This window comes from Aegilops tauschii, chromosome 5 (genome assembly GCF_002575655.3).
Source record: "Aegilops tauschii subsp. strangulata cultivar AL8/78 chromosome 5, Aet v6.0, whole genome shotgun sequence".
Taxonomy (NCBI): domain Eukaryota; kingdom Viridiplantae; phylum Streptophyta; class Magnoliopsida; order Poales; family Poaceae; genus Aegilops; species Aegilops tauschii.
In genome coordinates, this window is record NC_053039.3 from 292842476 (window position 1) to 292859784 (window position 17309).

Consider the following 17309-nt stretch of genomic DNA (forward strand, 5'->3'; position numbering starts at 1 on the left):
AAGTAATATTTTTGTGTTTTGTAGTGATCGTAACAGTAGCAACGGAAAAGTAAATGAGCGAAGAACAATATGTGAAAAGCTCGTAGGCATTGGATCGGTGATGGAGAATTATGCCGGATGTGGTTCATCATGTAACAATCATAACATAGGGTGACACAGAACTAGCTCCAATTCATCAGTGTAATGTAGGCATGTATTCCGAATATAGTCATACGTGCTTATGGAAAAGAACTTGCATGACATCTTTTGTCCTACCCTCCCGTGGCAGCGGGGTCCTAATGGAAACTAAGGGATATTAAGGCCTCCTTTTAATAGAGTACGGGACCAAAGCATTAACACATAGTGAATACATGAACTCCTCAAACTACGGTCATCATCGGGAGTGGTCCCGATTATTGTCACTTCGGGGTTGCCGGATCATAACACATAGTAGGTGACTATAGACTTGCAAGATAGGATCACGAACTCACATATATTCATGAAAACAAAATAGGTTCAGATCTGAAATCATGGCACTCGGGCCCTAGTGACAAGCATTAAGCATAGCAAAGTCATAGTAACATCAATCTCAGAACATAGTGGATACTAGGGATCAAACCCTAACAAAACTAACTCGATTACATGATAAATCTCATCCAACCCATCACCGTCCAGCAAGCCTACGATGGAATTACTCACTCACGGCGGTGAGCATCATGAAATTGGTGATGGAGGATGGTTGATGATGACGACGGCGACGGATTCCCCTCTCCGTAGCCCTGAATGGACTCCAGATCAGCCTTCCCGAGAGAGTTTAGGGCTTGGCGGCGGCTCCGTATCGTAAAACGCAATGAATCTTTCTCTCTGATTTTTTTCTCCCCGAACACGAATATATGGATTCGGAGTTGAGGTCGGTGGAGCTCTAGGGGCCCCACAAGGCAGGGGGCGCGCCCAGGGGGGCAGGCGCCCCCCCCACCCTCGTGGCAAGGGTGTGGGCCCCCTGGCCTTTATTTTTTCGCGAGTATTTTTATTATTTCCAAAAATATTCTCCGTGGAGTTTCTGGTCATTCCGAGAACTTTTATTTCTGCACATAAATAACACCATGGCAATTCTGCTGAAAACAACGTCAGTCCGGGTTAGTTCCATTCAAATCATGCAAGTTAGAGTCCAAAACAAGGGCAAAAGTGTTTGGAAAAGCAGATACGACGGAGACGTATCAACTCCCCCAAGCTTAAACCTTTGCTTGTCCTCAAGCAATCCAGTTGATAAACTAAAAGTGATAAACAAAAACTTTTACAAACTCTGTTTGCTCTTGTTGTTGTAAATATGTAAAGCTAGCATTCAAGTTTTCAGCAAAGATTATGAACTAACCATATTCACAATAACACTTAGGTCTCATGTTCACTCATGTCAATGGCATAATCAACTAGCGAGAAATAATAACAAATCTCGGATGACAACACTTTCTCAAAACAATCATAATATGATATAACAAGATGGTATCTCGCTAGCCCTTTCTGAGACCGCAAAACATAAATGCAGACCACCTTTAAAGATCAAGGACTGACTAGACATTGTAATTCATGGTAAAAGAGATCCAGTCATAGTCATACCCAATATAAATTAATAGTAATGGATGCAAATGACAGCGGTGCTCTCCAGCTGGTGCTTTTTAATAAGAGGGTGATGACTCAACATAAAAGTAAATAGATAGGCCCTTCGCAGAGGGAAGCAGGGATTTGTAGAGGTGCCAGAGCTCGGTTTTAAAGCAGAGATAAATAATATTTTGAGCGGCATACTTTCATTGTAAACATAACAACCAAGAGATGGCGATATCTTCCATGCTACACACATTATAGGCGGTTCCCAAACAGAATGGTAAAGTTTATACCCCCCCTCCACCAACAAGCATCAATCCATGGCTTGATCGAAACAACGAGTGCCTCCAACTAACAACAGTCCCGGGGGAGTTTTGTTTGCAATTATTTTGATTTGATTTGCATAAAGCATGGGACTGGGCATCCCGGTGACCAGCCATTTTCTCGTGAGTGAGGAGCGGAGTCCACCCCTCTTGAGAATAACCCGCCTATCATGGAAGATACAGACAGCCCTAGTTGATACATGAGCTATTCGAGCATACAAAACAGAATTTCATTTGAAGGTTTAGAGTTTGGCACATACCAATTTACTTGGAACGGCAGGTAGATACCGCATATAGGAAGGTATAGTGGACTCATATGGCATAACTTTGGGGTTTAAGGGATTGGATGCACAAGCAGTATTCCCGCTTAGTACAAGTGAAGGCTAGCAAAAGACTGGGAAGCGACCAACTAGAGAGCGACAACAGTCATGAACATGCATTAAAATTAATGAACATTGAATGCAAGCATGAGTAGGATATAATCCACCATGAACATAAATATCGTGAAGGCTATGTTGATTTGTTTCAACTACATGTGTGAACATGTGCAAAGTCAAGTCACTTAAGTCATTCAAAGGAGGATACCACCCTATCATACCACATCACAACCATTTTAATAGCATGTTGGCACGCAAGGTAAACCATTATAAACTCCTAGCTAATTAAGCATGGCATAACAACTATAATCTCTAATTGTCATTGCAAGCATGTTCATTCATAATAGGCTGAACCAGGAACGATGAACTAATCATATTTACAAAAACAAGAGAGGTCGAGTTCATACCAGCTTCTCTCATCTCAATCAGTCCATCATATATCGTCATTATTGCCTGTCACTTGCACGACCGAACGATGTGAATAATAATAGTGCACGTGCATTGGACTAAGCTGGAATCTGCGAGCATTCAATAAACAGGAGAAGACAAGGCAATCTGGGCTCTTGGTTAAATCAACAATAATGCATATAAGAGCCACTTCAACAATTTAATTATGGTCTTCTCCTATCGACCCCAAAGAAAAGAAAATAAATAAAACTAATTACACGGGAATGCTCCCAACAAGCAAAAGAAGAACAGGAAATCTTTTGGGGTTTTCTTTTAATTATTACTACTACAGCAAGAAAGGTAAACTAACTAAAATCTACAACTAATTTTTTAGGTTTTTTTAAGGTTTTTCAAACACACAAGAAGAAAGCAAGAAAAAGGAAAATAAACTAGCATGGATATTACAGTGAAAAGTATGAGCACCGACATCTAGCAATGAGTGTGTGGACATAAATGTAATGTCGGTGAGAAATACGTACTCCCCCAAGCTTAGGCTTTTGGCCTAAATTGGTCTATTGCCACGGCTGGCCTGGCGGATATCCAAAGTTGTAGTTGGGGTCGTACTGAGATGCAGCAGTTATTGCATCATGGGCTGTAGCTTGAAGGCGAGCTATCTCAGCCCTCCTCTTATACTCTTCCGCCTCCTCTCTGGTTATAAAATATCTCCCTTTTGCCTGAAAGTCAAAGAAAGTATAAGCAGGGAGAGCGACGTGATAGGTGCGTCGTCTGTCAAAGATTAGAAGGTACTGGAGGAACTTATCGTTCCTCTCAACAAAATGATGACGAACCATAGCCTCATAATCCAAATAAGCAGGAGGCAACTCAATATCATCCTCACATATGGTCACACCAAGAAAAATAGCTATACGGGTTGCATAAATTCCACCAAAGAAATCTCCATTAAATCTATTATGATGCAACCTACGTGCAACAATGGCTCCCGAATTATAATGTTTATCTCCTAACACAGCACTCCTGAGAACACTCAGGTCAGGGACACACATGTGACATGCTTCATCCTTACCATTTATGCACCTACCTATGAAAAGAGCAAAATAATGTATAGCAGGAAAATGAATGCTCCCGATGGTAGCTTGTGCTATGTCTCTAGATTCACCCACAGTTATACTAGCAAGAAAATCTCCAAACTCAGATTTGCGAGGCTCACTAGTACTACCCCATTGTGGAAGTTTGCAAGCAGTGGTAAAATCCTCTAAGTCCATAGTATAAGAATTTTCATAATGATCAAACAGGACAGTTTGAGAATTGCGTGAAGATGAAAATTCAAACCTCCTCACAAAGGAACTAGTGAGATAGTGGTACTGACGGCACTTTTCTGCCTCGAAGCTCACAAGATCAGCGTTACGCAAATATGCGTTAAATTCTTCCTTAATTCCTGCTTGATCCATGAAGTCCTCTGAAGGCCATTCACAAGGCCGAACTGGAGCGTCCCTTGGTGGTTCATCATCAGCATCGCGCATTGCAAGCCTGGGTCCTTGCTTCCTTGAAGAACCACCTTGGTACATTTTTCTAAACATATTTCTTGCTCTGAAAAATTTCTGAAAATTTTAGTAACTTCAAATAAAAGTGAACCAAGCTCAACAAAATTGGTAGCAACTACTCCTACAAGTGCCCAGGGCCTATATCAAGTGTTAGAACTACTTGGAACCATATAAATTTGACATGCAAGCTCAAGAACATGGTCACCTAGGCAACACAAATTTGCAATGAATAAAGCACTAGAAGAAAAAACTAATTGGACCAATGGAGGAGTCACATACCAAGGAACAATCCCCCAAAGCAGTTTTGTGAGAGGTGCTTTGAGCAAGGAGATCGAAAATCGCAGCAAAATGAGCTAGAAGTCGTGCTTGAGCTGGATGGTGATTTTTTTGGGAGGAAGAAGAAGTGTGTGGGTGCAGGAATAAGTGGAGGGGAGCCACCGTGGGCCCATGAGGCAGGGGCGCGCCTAGGGGGTGGGCGCGCCCTGGACCCTCGTGGCCAGGTGCTTGCTCCCCTGCTGTGTTCTCAGTGCCAGATATGCTCAAATATTCCAGAAAAAATCATATTAAATTGGCAGGGCATTTGGAGAACTTTTATTTTCGGGGTATTTTTATATTGCACAGATAATTCAGGAAACAGACAGGAAAATACTAATTTTTTGCTTTATTTCAGCTAAATAACAGAAAGTAGAAGGATGGTACAGAAGGTTGTGCTTTCTAACTTCATCCATCTCATGCTCATCAAAAGGAATCCACTAACAAGGTTGATCAAGTCTTGTTAACAAACTCATTCCAAATAACATGGAACCGGAGAAATTTTGAATAACACTATGTTACCTCAACGGGGATATGCACATCCACAATAATAAGAATATCATATTTCTTCTTGACAGTAGGAAGAGGAAATTCAAAACCTCCAAAAATAATCGATGGAATTTTTCCAATAGAATTGATACTATGGACTTGAGGTTGTTTCTTTGGAAAGTGTACCGTATGCTCATTACCATTAACATGAAAAGTGGCATTGCCTTTGTTGCAATCAATAACAGCCCCTGCAGTATTCAAAAAGGGTCTTCCAAGAATAATAGACATACTATCGTCCATGGGAATATCAAGAATAACAAAGTCTGTTAAAATACTAACGTTTGCAACCACAACAGGCACATCCTCACAAATACCGACAGGTATAGCAGTTGATTTATCAGCCATTTGCAAAGATATTTCAGTAGGTGTCAACTTATTCAAATCAAGTCTACGATATAAAGAGAGGCATAACACTAACACCGGCTCCAAGATCACATAAAGCAGTTCTAACATAATTTCTTTTAATGGAGCATGGTATAGTGGGTACTCCTGGATCTCCAAGTTTCTTTGGTATTCCACCCTTAAAAGTATATTAGCAAGCATGGTGGAAATTTCAGCTTCCGGTATCTTTCTTTTATTTGTAACAATTTCTTTCATATACTTAGCATAAGGATTCATCTTGAGCATATCAGTTAATCGCATACGCAAAAAGATAGGTCTAATCATTTCAGCAAAGTGCTCAAAATCCTCATCATCCTTTTTCTTGGATGGTTTGGGAGGAAAAGGCATGGGTTTCGGAACCCATGGTTCTCTTTCTTTACCATGCTTCCTAGCAACAACGTCTCTCTTATCATAACGTTGATTCTTTGATTGTGGGTTATCAAGATCAACAGCAGGTTCAATTTCTACATCATTATCATTACTAGGTTGAGCATCAACATGAACATCATCATTAACATTATTACTAGGTTCATGTTCATCACCAGATTGTGTTTCAGCATCAGAAATAGAAATATCATTAGGATTCTCAGGTGTGTCTACAACAGGTTCACTAGAAGCATGCAAAGTCCTATCATTTTTCTTTTTCTTCTTTTTAGAAGGACTAGGTGCATCTAAATTATTTCTCTGAGAATCTTGCTCAATTCTCTTAGGATGGCCTTCAAGATACAAAGGTTCCTGAGTCATTTTACCAGTTCTAGTAGCCCCTCTAACAGCATAGTCATTATTCTTACTATTTACTTCATTGAGCAAATCATTTTGAGCCTTAAGTACTTGTTCTACTTGAGTGGTAACCATAGAAGCATGTTTACTAATGAGTTTAAGTTCACCTTTAACTCTAGACATATAATCACCCAAGTGTTCAATCATATAAGCATTTTTTTAATTGTCTACCAAAATAAGCATTAAAATCTTCTTGCTTAACCATAAAGTTATCAAACTCATCCAAGCATCGGCTAGCAAACTTAGTAGGAGGGATTTTAGCTTTATCATATCTATAGAGAGAATTTACCTTTACTACCTGTGTCGGGTTATCAAGACCATGTGTTTCTTCAATAGGTGATGAATTAAGACCATATATTTCTTCAACAGGCGGTAAATTAAGACCATGTATTTCTTCAATAGGAGGTAAATTCTTAACATCTTCAGCTTTAATACCATTTTCTTTCATAGATTTCCTTGCCTCTTGCATATCTTCAGGACTGAGAAATAGAACACCTCTTTTCTTCGGAGTTGGCTTAGGAGTTGGTTCAGGAAGTGTCCAGTTATTTTCATTAGTCAACATATTATTCAACAGAATTTCAACTTCAACTGGTGTTCTTTCCCTGAAAACAGAACCAGCATAACTATCCAGGTGGTCTCTGGAAGCATCGGTTAGTCCGTTATAAAAGATATCAACTATTTCATTTTTCTTAAGAGGATGATCGGGCAAAGCATTAAGTAATTGGAGAAGCCTCCCCCAAGCTTGTGGGAGACTCTCTTCTTCAATTTGCACAAAATTATATATTTCCCTTAAAGCAGCTTGTTTCTTATGAGCAGGGAAATATTTAGCAGAGAAGTAATAAATCATATCCAGGGGACTACGCACACAACCAGGATCAAGAGAATTAAACCATATCTTAGCATCACCCTTTAATGAGAACAGAAATATTTTAAGGATATAAAAATAGCAGGTTCTCTCATCATTAGTGAACAGGGTGGCTATATCATTTAATTTAGTAAGATGTGCCACAACAGTTTCAGATTCATAGCCATAAAAAGGATCAGATTCAACCAAAGTAATTATATCAGGATCAATGGAGAATCCATAATCCTTATCAGTAACAAAGATAGGTGAAGTAGCATAAGCAGGATCATATTTCATTCTAGCATACAGAGTTTTTTGTTTCACCGTAGCTAATAATTTCTTAAGATCACTTCTATCATTGCAAGCAAGAAAATCTCTAGCAGTTTCTTCATCCATAACATAGCCCTCAGGCACAACAGGTAATTCATATTTATTAGGAGAGTCTTCATCATCACTTTCTTCAATATTATCAGTTTCAATAATTTCATTCTCTCTAGCCTTAGCAAGTTGTTCATCAAGAAATTCACCAAGTGGCACAGTAGTATCATGCATAGAAGTAGTTTCATCATAAGTATCATGCATAGTAGAAGTGGCATCATCAATAACATGCGACATATCAGAATTAATAGCAGAAGCAGGTTTAGGTGTCGCAAGCTTACTCAAAACAGAAGGTGAATCAAGTGCAGAGCTAGATGGCAGTTCCTTACCTCCCCTCGTAGTTGAGGGATAAATTTTTGTTTTCTCGTCTTTCAAGTTCCTCATAATGACCAGCAGATATAAATCCCAAGTGACTGAAAGAATAGAGCTATGCTCCCCAGCAACGGCGCCAGAAAATAGTCTTGATAACCCACAAGTATAGGGGATCGCAACAGTTTTCAAGGGTAGAGTATTCAAGCCAAATTTATTGATTCGACACAAGGGGAGCCAACGAATATTCTCAAGTATTAGCAGCTGAGTTGTCAATTCAACCACAAATGGATAACTTAATATCTGCAGCAAAGTATTTAGTAGCAAAGTAATATGGAAGTAACGGTAACAGTAGCAAAAGTAATATTTTTGGGTTTTGTAGTGATCATAACAGTAGCAACGGAAAAGTAAATAAGTGAAGAAAAATATGTGAAAAGCTCGAAGGCATTGGATCGGTGATGGAGAATTATGCCGGATGCAGTTCATCATGTAACAATCATAACATTTTTGCTTATGGAAAAGAACTTGCATGACACCTTTTTTCCTACCCTCCCGTGGCAGCGGGGTCCTAATAGAAACTAAGGGATATTAAGGCCTCCTTTTAATAGAGTACCGGACCAAAGCATTAACACATAGTGAATACATGAACTCCTCAAACTACGGTCATCGCCGGGAGTGGTCTCGATTATTGTCACTTCGGAGTTGCCGGATCATAACACATAGTAGGTGACTATAGACTTGCAAGATAGGATCAAGAACTCACATATATTCATGAAAACATAATAGGTTCAAATCTGAAATCATGGCACTCGGGCCCTAGTGACAAGCATTAAGCATATCAAAGTCATAGCAACATCAATCTCAGAACATAGTGGATACTAGGGATGAAACCCCAACAAAACTAACTCGATTACATCATAAATCTCATCCAACCCATCACCGTCCAGCAAGCCTATGATGGAATTACTCACACACGATGAGCATCATCAAATTGGTGATGGAGGATGGTTGATGATTACGACGGCGACGGACTCCCGTCTCCGGACCCCGAACGGACTCTAGATCAGCCCTCCTGAGAGAGTTTAGGGCTTGGCGGCGGCTCCGTATCGTAAAACGCGATGAATCTTTCTCTCTGATTTTTTTCTCCCCGAACACGAATATATGGAGATGGAGTTGAGGTCGGTGGAGCTCCAGGGGGCCCACGAGGCAGGGGGCGCGCCCCCCAGCCTCATGGCAAGGGTGTGGGCCCCTGGCCTTGATTCTTTCGCCAGTATTTTTTATTATTTCCAAAAATAATCTCCGTGGAGTTTCAGGTCATTCCGAGAACTTTTGTTTCTGCACATAAATAACACCATGGCAATTCTGCTGAAAACAGCGTCATTCCGGGTTAGTTCCATTCAAATCATGCAAGTTAGAGTCCAAAACAAGGGCAAAAGTTTTTGGAAAAGTAGATACAACGGAGACGTATCATTGGACCAATTCTTTCTAGATCTATTAACAGTCTTTTGCAAAATTAATTTAATCTCTCTATTACTCAATTCTACTTGACCACTAGACTGTGGGTGGTATGGAGATGCAATTCTATGATTAACAACATACTTAGCAAGCATTTTATGAAAAGCACCATGAATAAAATGTGAACCACCATTAGTCATTAAATATCTGGGGACTCCAAACCTCAGCAAAATAACTTCTTTAAGCATCTTAATAGAGGTGTTATGATCAGCACTACTAGTTGGAATAGCTTCTACCCACTTAGTAACGTAATCAACAGCAACTAAAATATGTGTATACCCATTAGAGGAAGGAAACGGTCCCATATAATCAAAGCCCCAAACATCAAATGGTTCAATAACAAGTGAATAATTCATAGGCATTTCTTGACGTCTACTAATATTACCAATTCTTTGACATTCATCACAAGACAAGACAAACTTACAGGCATGTTTGAAGAGAGTAGGCCAATAAAAACAGGATTGTAATACCTTATGTGTAGTTCTGTCTCCAGCGTGGTGTCCTCCATAAGCCTTGGAGTGACACTTGCGTAGGATTTGTTCCTGTTCATGCTCAGGTACACAACGTCTAATAACACCATCTACTCCTTCTTTATAAAGATGTGGGTCATCCCAAAAGTAATGTCTTAAATCATAGAAAAACTTTTTCTTTTGTTGGTATGTGAAACTAGGTGGTATAAATTTAGCAACAATGTAATTAGCATAATCAGCATACCATGGAGTAGTACGAGAAGCATTTATGATAGCTAATTGTTCATCAGTAAAGCTATCATCAATAGGGAGTGGGTCATCAAGAACATTCTCTAACCTAGAAAAGTTGTCTGCAACGGGGTTCTCAGCTCCCTTTCTATCAATAATATGCAAAGCAAATTCTTGTAGTAGGAGAACCCATCTAATAAGTCTAGGTTTAGCATCTTTCTTTTCCATAAGATATTTAATAGCAGCATGATCAGTGTGAACAGTTACTTTAGAATCAACAATATAAGGTCTAAACTTATCACAAGCAAATACAAGTGCTAATAATTCTTTTTCAGTAGTGGCATAATTTCTCTGGGCACTGTCTAGAGTTTTACTAGCATATTGGATAACATTTAATTTCTTATCAACTCTTTGTCCTAGAACAGCACCTACAGCATAATCACTAGCATCACACATAATTTCAAAGGGTAAATTCCGCTCAGGTGGCTGGACAACGGGTGCAGAAATCAAGGCTTTCTTAAGTATTTCAAATGCTTCTACACAATCATCATCAAAGACAAAAGGAACATCTTTTTGTAAGAGGTTAGTCAGAGGCCTAGAGATTTTTGAGAAGTCTTTAATGAACCTCCTATAAAAACCGTCTTGACCCAGGAAACTTCTTATACCTTTGATGTTAGGACACGGCATCTTTTCAATAGCATCAACTTTAGCTTTATCAATTTCAATACCTCTTTCAGAAATTTTATGCCCCAAGACAATACCTTCATTAACCATAAAGTGGCACTTCTTCCAATTCAAGACAAGATTAGTTTCTTCACATCTCTGCAAAACTCGATCAAGGTTACTTAAGCAATCATCAAAAGAAGTTCCATACACGGAGAAATCATCCATGAAAACCTCAACAATCTTTTCACAAAAGTCAGAGAATATAGCAGTCATACATCTTTGAAAGGTAGCAGGTGCATTACATAAACCAAAAAGCATACGTCTATAAGCAAAGGTACCGAAAGGGCAAGTAAATGTGGTCTTTTCCTGACCCTCTTTTGACACACGTATTTGAGAGAAACCAGAATAACCGTATAGAAAGCAAAACTGTGTATGTTTGGATAATCTTTCTAGCATTTGATCAATAAAAGGTAAAGGGTAATGATCCTTTTAGTAGCTTTATTTAGTTTGTGGAAATCAATTACCATTCTATAACCTGTAACAATTCTTTGTGGAATCAATTCATCTTTATCATTAGGAACAACAGTAATACCTCCCTTCTTAGGGACACAATGGACGGGACTTACCCACTGACTATCAGCAACAGGATAAATTATACCTGCCTCCAGAAGCTTTAGTATTTCTTTTCTTACCACTTCTTTCATCTTAGGATTTAACCGTCGTTGGTGATCAACAACGGGTTTAGCGTCTTTCTCCAATTTTATTTTGTGTTGGCGTAGAGTGGGACTAATGCCCTTAAGATCATCAAGAGTCACTCCTCCAAGACGCCGGGTTCTTGGGGCCGGCGCCTTGATGTCCTCTTGGCGATCTCGTTGTCCTCCTTGTTGGTGTCGCGCGGTACATGCTGCAGCTCCAGGACCGAGAATTGCTTCTCCATCTTTCGCACCTCCGCGAGGTACGCCCCCATGTGCTCGTCCCTTGGCTCGTACACCTTGTTAGAGAAGTTGACGAGGAGGTGGGAGTCGCCCTTGATGGTGAGATGCTTCACTCCCAAGGCTGCCGCTGCCTTGAGACCGGCGATCAACCCCTCGTACTCTGCAATGTTGTTGGAAACCTCGCCTCGCTGGAAGCAGAGCTGCACGGCGTAGTAGAGCTTGTCTTGGGTGGGCGAGATGAGCACGGCTCCAGCCCCCGCGCCTTGGCGTGCGAAGGCGCCGTTGAAGTACATGACCCAACCATCTGGTGCTTCACGTCCTGGCGAGAGAGATAGGCTCTCGCCAAATTCCTGTTTTGGGGCGTTGGTCCATTCGGCCACGAAGTCGGCTAGGGCGGCCCCCTTGATGACCCTGGTTGTGCTGAACTCGAGCTGAAATGCCTAAAGTTCGATGTTCCACTTGGCGACCCTTCCCGCGGCATTGGGGCTCCAGAGCACCCTCTCCAATGGGTAGGCTGAGACGACCTTGATCGGGTGGCCTTGGAAGTGATGGCACAGCTTGCGCGAGGCCACCAGCAGTGCGAGCAGAAGCTTCTGAGGCATGGTGTACCACGCCCTTGCGTCCCGCAATACTGTGCTGATGAAATACACCGAGTGCTCGACGAGGGCAGGAGCGTCGATGGAGTCCGCAGCTGCTGGAGGTTGCGACACCTCCGGAGGTGGGGTGACCTCTGGGGCTTGGTCACCCTTCGGGGCCTCCGCTGGCCCTGGAACGCTGCCTTGCAGGGGGTGGTCGTCTGTGGGCATCACCTTGGCCTCAGCGACGCCGTCTCGTGACCGCACCATCCCAGCTGGAGGCACGACAGGTTCTTGGCCTGGTTGTCTTCCCGAACTGCCACCAACGTCGCGCTGGCAGAGTGAGGCAGTTCGGGGGCCAGATAGGGCACCAGAGGCTCGAGGGGGCGAGGTGCCACCATCACCGGTGGGCTGGTTAGGTATCTCTTGAGGTCTTGAAATGCTAGATCTACCTCCGGGGTCCACTCAAACGGGCCCTTCTTCTTCATCGGCTTGAAGAACGATAGGGCGCGCTCTCCCAGCTTGGAGATGAAGCGCCCCAGCGAGGTCACGCAGCCTGCAAGCTTCTGCATTTCCTTGAGAGTTTACGGTGGTCTCATGCCTTCTATTGCCTTGACCTTCTTGGGATTAGCCTCGATCCCCCTGTGAGACATGAGGAAACCCAGTAGCTTGCCGGAGGGGACACCGAACACGCACTTCTCCGGGTTGAGCCGCAAATCCACCTGGCGTAGGCTAGCAAAGGTCTCCACCAGGTCCTGAATCAGGGTTCTTGCCTCCCGAGATTTTACCATGATGTCGTCGACGTAGGCTTCAGCGTTTCTCCCGAGCTGCTGACCCAGGGCGATGTGCATCAGCCGCTGGAAGGTCGCCCCAGCGTTGCGCAGTCTGAACGGCATGCAGGTGTAGCAGTGCACCCCGCACGGAAGGCGGTCTCCTCCACATCCTCCACTGCCATCTTGATCTGGTGGTAGCCTAAGAATGCGTCCAGGAAACACAGCAGGTCGCACTCGGCGGTGCAGTCGACGATCTGGTCGATGCACGGTAGCGGGAACGGGTCTTGGGGACAGGCTTTTTTGAGGTTGGTGAACTCGACACACATGCGTTCCTTCCCTCCTTTCTTTGGCACGACGACGGGTTTCGCCAGCCACTTCGGGTATCGGACCTCGCGAATGAAACCTGCCGCTTCCAGCTTGCGAGTTTCCTGGATGATGAAGGACTGCTTCTCCGTGGACTGTCGCCGCGCCTTCTACTTCACAGGGCGCACATTGGGGCACGCCATTAAGTGATGCTCGATTACCCCCTGGGACCCCTACCAGCTGCTTGGGTTCCCAAGCGAATACCTCCTTGTTCGCGCACAGGAGCTTCACCAATGCCTCCTCTTGATCTGGGTCGAGGTTGGCGCCTATGGTGAAGGTGGCTCCCGAGGGTCCACCTTCCTCGACCGGCACTTCGACACGATCTTGAGTGAACAATTGCTTCTTCTTCGCCAGCGCGGCCTCCTTAGCCACTGGGGTGGCCTCGCCGGCCGGGTGCACTGCCGCTGCAGCCCTGAAGGCAAGCTTGAGGGCCGCCAGAGCCTCCTTGGTGTCTCCAGCCATGGTGAGGACGCCGCTGCTGCCCGGCATCTTCATGAGGTTGTATGCCAGATGAGTCACTGCCATGAACTAAGCTAGGGCAGGGTACCCGAGGATGGCGTTGTACGGGAGGCTGCTGCGGGCGATGTCGAAGTCTATAAACTCGGTACGGTAGTTGTCGCGGGTGCCGAAGGTCACGGGGAGGCGGATCTGCCCTAGGGAGCTGGTGGAGCCACTACCGACTCTGGAGAAGGGCTTCGTGGGACGGAGCCGTTCGTGCGGTACGTGAAGCAAGCCGAAGGCCTCCACGGAGAGATCATTAAGGTCAGCCCCACCGTCGATGAGGGTCTTGGTGACGGCTACGTTGCAGATATTGGGCGTGCGAAGCATTGGAAGCACGCCCGAGCTGGCAGTGGTGACGGGGTGATCCCTTGAGTCGAAGGTGATGTCGGCCTTGGGTGCCGCCCACCCAGGAGGGGCCCCCTGCTGCGGGGAGGCAGCGCCGATCTAGCAGAAGAACTGCTTGACATGGCGGCCAGAAGGCGGCGCCTGCGAGCCGCCGAGGACGGCCGCGACGGCGACAGGTGCGGGCGCGAAGGGCACACCAAAAAGGTCGCGCAGCTCTTCCCAAGAAGCCACAGAGGATTCTGGCAGGTTGAGCAGCCAGGCCCACAGCGCGCCAGCGAGGGCCATGGGGAACAAGGTTACCATGGCCTTGTTGTCGACTCCAGCTTCCACGATGGCCTCCTCGTACACCAGCAGGAAGACCGACGGATCTGCCGCGCCGTTGTAGCGTGGTGGCATCTCCGGCTTGAACTTGGGCGGCCACTGCACCCGCCGCAAGGCGGGGGTAAAGGCCTTGAGCCCCCTGGCGCCATCGCGGGCGTCCATTGGCCCAGCTGGAGGAGCAACACCGGCCATGGGGACAGAATGGGGAGGCGGTGCGGGCGGAGAGGCGAACTTCGGCGCACCCCTACCTGGCGCGCCTAATGTCGGATTACAGGTTCCGGCAAAACCCTTGAGGTTCGAACTCTGGGGTGCGCACGAAGATCTCTCTCCCCCTAGCTCACACTCTCGCCACGATCTCAAGGCCTAGCTCGCCGAACCCACAGAACAAGGGACACAAGAGTTTATACTGGTTCGGGCCACCATTAAGGTGTAATACCCTACTCTAGTGTGGTGTGGTGGATTGCCTTGTAGGCTAGGGATGAACAAGTACAAGGGATGAACAACCTCCTGAGGAGAGGTGTTCTCGGGCTCTATGAGCTGGTGAGGGTGGTCTTGGTGGAGTGGATCCGGTCCAAGGTCTGTTGCCTCCTATGGTGGTGGCTAGTCCTATTTATAGAGGCCCTCGTCCTCTTCCCAATTGTTTAGGCGGGAAGGGATCCCACAACGACCAATTTGAAGGGGGACAACTAGTACAAGCTATCCTGACAAAAGGTGGTCTTCGCCTGCCAAATGCTCTGGTGGTGACGATGTCATGGGCTCCGCGATGACCTCCGTCCTGCCGTCCTGCTAGTCTTGGTCTCGTTGCACCGATATGGAATCCTTTGCATGATGCCTCGGGACTCCTCGCCTGCTCTTTCCCCTTTAGCACCAAAGAGGAAACCAGTACTCTGAGCCCGTTGGCGCCCGCCTGGCCTTGGTCGTCATGGCTCACATCACGGAAACCTCGCGAGGTGCCCCTCGCCTTGATCTCTCCGCTCCTCGCGAGCCAGCCTAGTGAGGCTGCACCTGAGGAGGCCTTGTGTCATCTGCCTCGCGAGGCTTGGCCCCTTGCGAGGGTCTTGAGTGTTTGCTGATGAAGATGGGCCGTACCAGGCCGTTAGTGGAGCCACACCGTGGGCTGTAGGCAGGCAAATCTAGGGATCTCCATTCCCAGGACGCCGACAAACAGATAGATAAAACACAAAATAAAATAAAGTAAAGAAAGTTGCAGCAAAGTATTTTTGGGATTTTAATATATGATAACAACAAGACCGTGGGCCATAGTTTTCACTAGAGAGGCTTCTCTCTTGAAAATAGCAGATGGTGGGTAAACAAATTATTGTTGGGAAATTGACAGAAAAGCAAATAATCATGACAATATCCAAGGCAATGATCATCTATATAGGCATCACGTCTGAGACAAGTAGACCCACTCTTGCCTGCATCTACTACTATTACTCCACACATCAACCACTATCCAGCATGCATCTAGAGTATTAAGTTCATAAAGAACGAAGTAACGCCTTAAGCAAGATGACATGATGTAGACAAAGTAAACTCATGCATGAATAAACCGCATCTTTTTATCCTTAACGGCAACTATACAAATACGTGTCTTGTCCATTTCTGCCACTGGGATATAGATCACCGCATGTTGGAATCGGGGCTCCGGGGACCCAAGAGGTTCGAACTCTGGGGTGCCCTTGTTCCTACCGCTCTGCCCTATCTCACGTCCTCACAACCTCCCAGCTATGCTCCGGCATGCTCGAGCTAAGGAAGAAGAACAATGGACACGGCGGTTTACCCAGGTTCGGGCCACCTTGCAGTGTAAAACCCTACTCCTGCTTGGTTGGGATTGCTCAAATGAGGGAGGATGTGAATACAAGAGTTTTGTCTATTCTAGTTTCTCTGAATCGGTCCCCTTTTATGGTGGCACCCTCCCTCTCTTATATTGGCCTTGGTCCTCTGTGGCACCCCGACTCAGAGAAAATCAAAACGCCCCGTATTCCAGCCCAGAGATCGAGATGAAGTCTTCTGGAATACGGCACTGCTTAGCATAGAACAAATCAACTCTTTATTACAATCTATTTGGGTACAAGGGTTACATCGGCACGGCGACACTACATCTGCCACTGTTGCCCTATGCAAGAAGCAGAACAAAACGAGGCAGCGGAATAACTTCTAGCAGCAGAACAACAGCGACGGTAGTGAACTCCACTCCGCAGGGACTCTGGCTGGAACGCTTATCCTAGCTCGCAAACACGGAATCCACGGCAAACAAGCAATCAAATTCGGCATGACCTGCAAACTGGCATAGCACGCCAGGTCTACATTGAATGTACTTGCAAGCTCACAATAACCATAAGCATTCAAGACAAACACCGGCATGGCAATTACAGGTTACAATGATTAACATGATATCATCAGAATAACATGGCATGAACAACATGAACATGATACAGCTAGCACAATATGAGCATGGCATGAACATATGAATCTGACGATACTAGCATGCAATATGATGACACTATATGCACCACTTATTCTGCTCGGGCTACCTCGTAACCATCACATGCATCACTTACCATCCTTGGACATCACACGATCATCTCAGGATCCAATCAAGCTATGTATAAACAATACCGTAGTAATCATTACATGACCACATGGAGCTTGACCTTTACCCATGATTCTCGCACAACATTACAAGGATTCAACAGCCGGTATCCTCGATACCACGGTGATCCTTTCACGATCACAAACGGAACCACACTTGGTTCAACGGGTTACCTTGTAACCAAACGGTGATCATTCACGGATCACATATCCAACTTTTCTCATCATCGAACCGGGGTTGT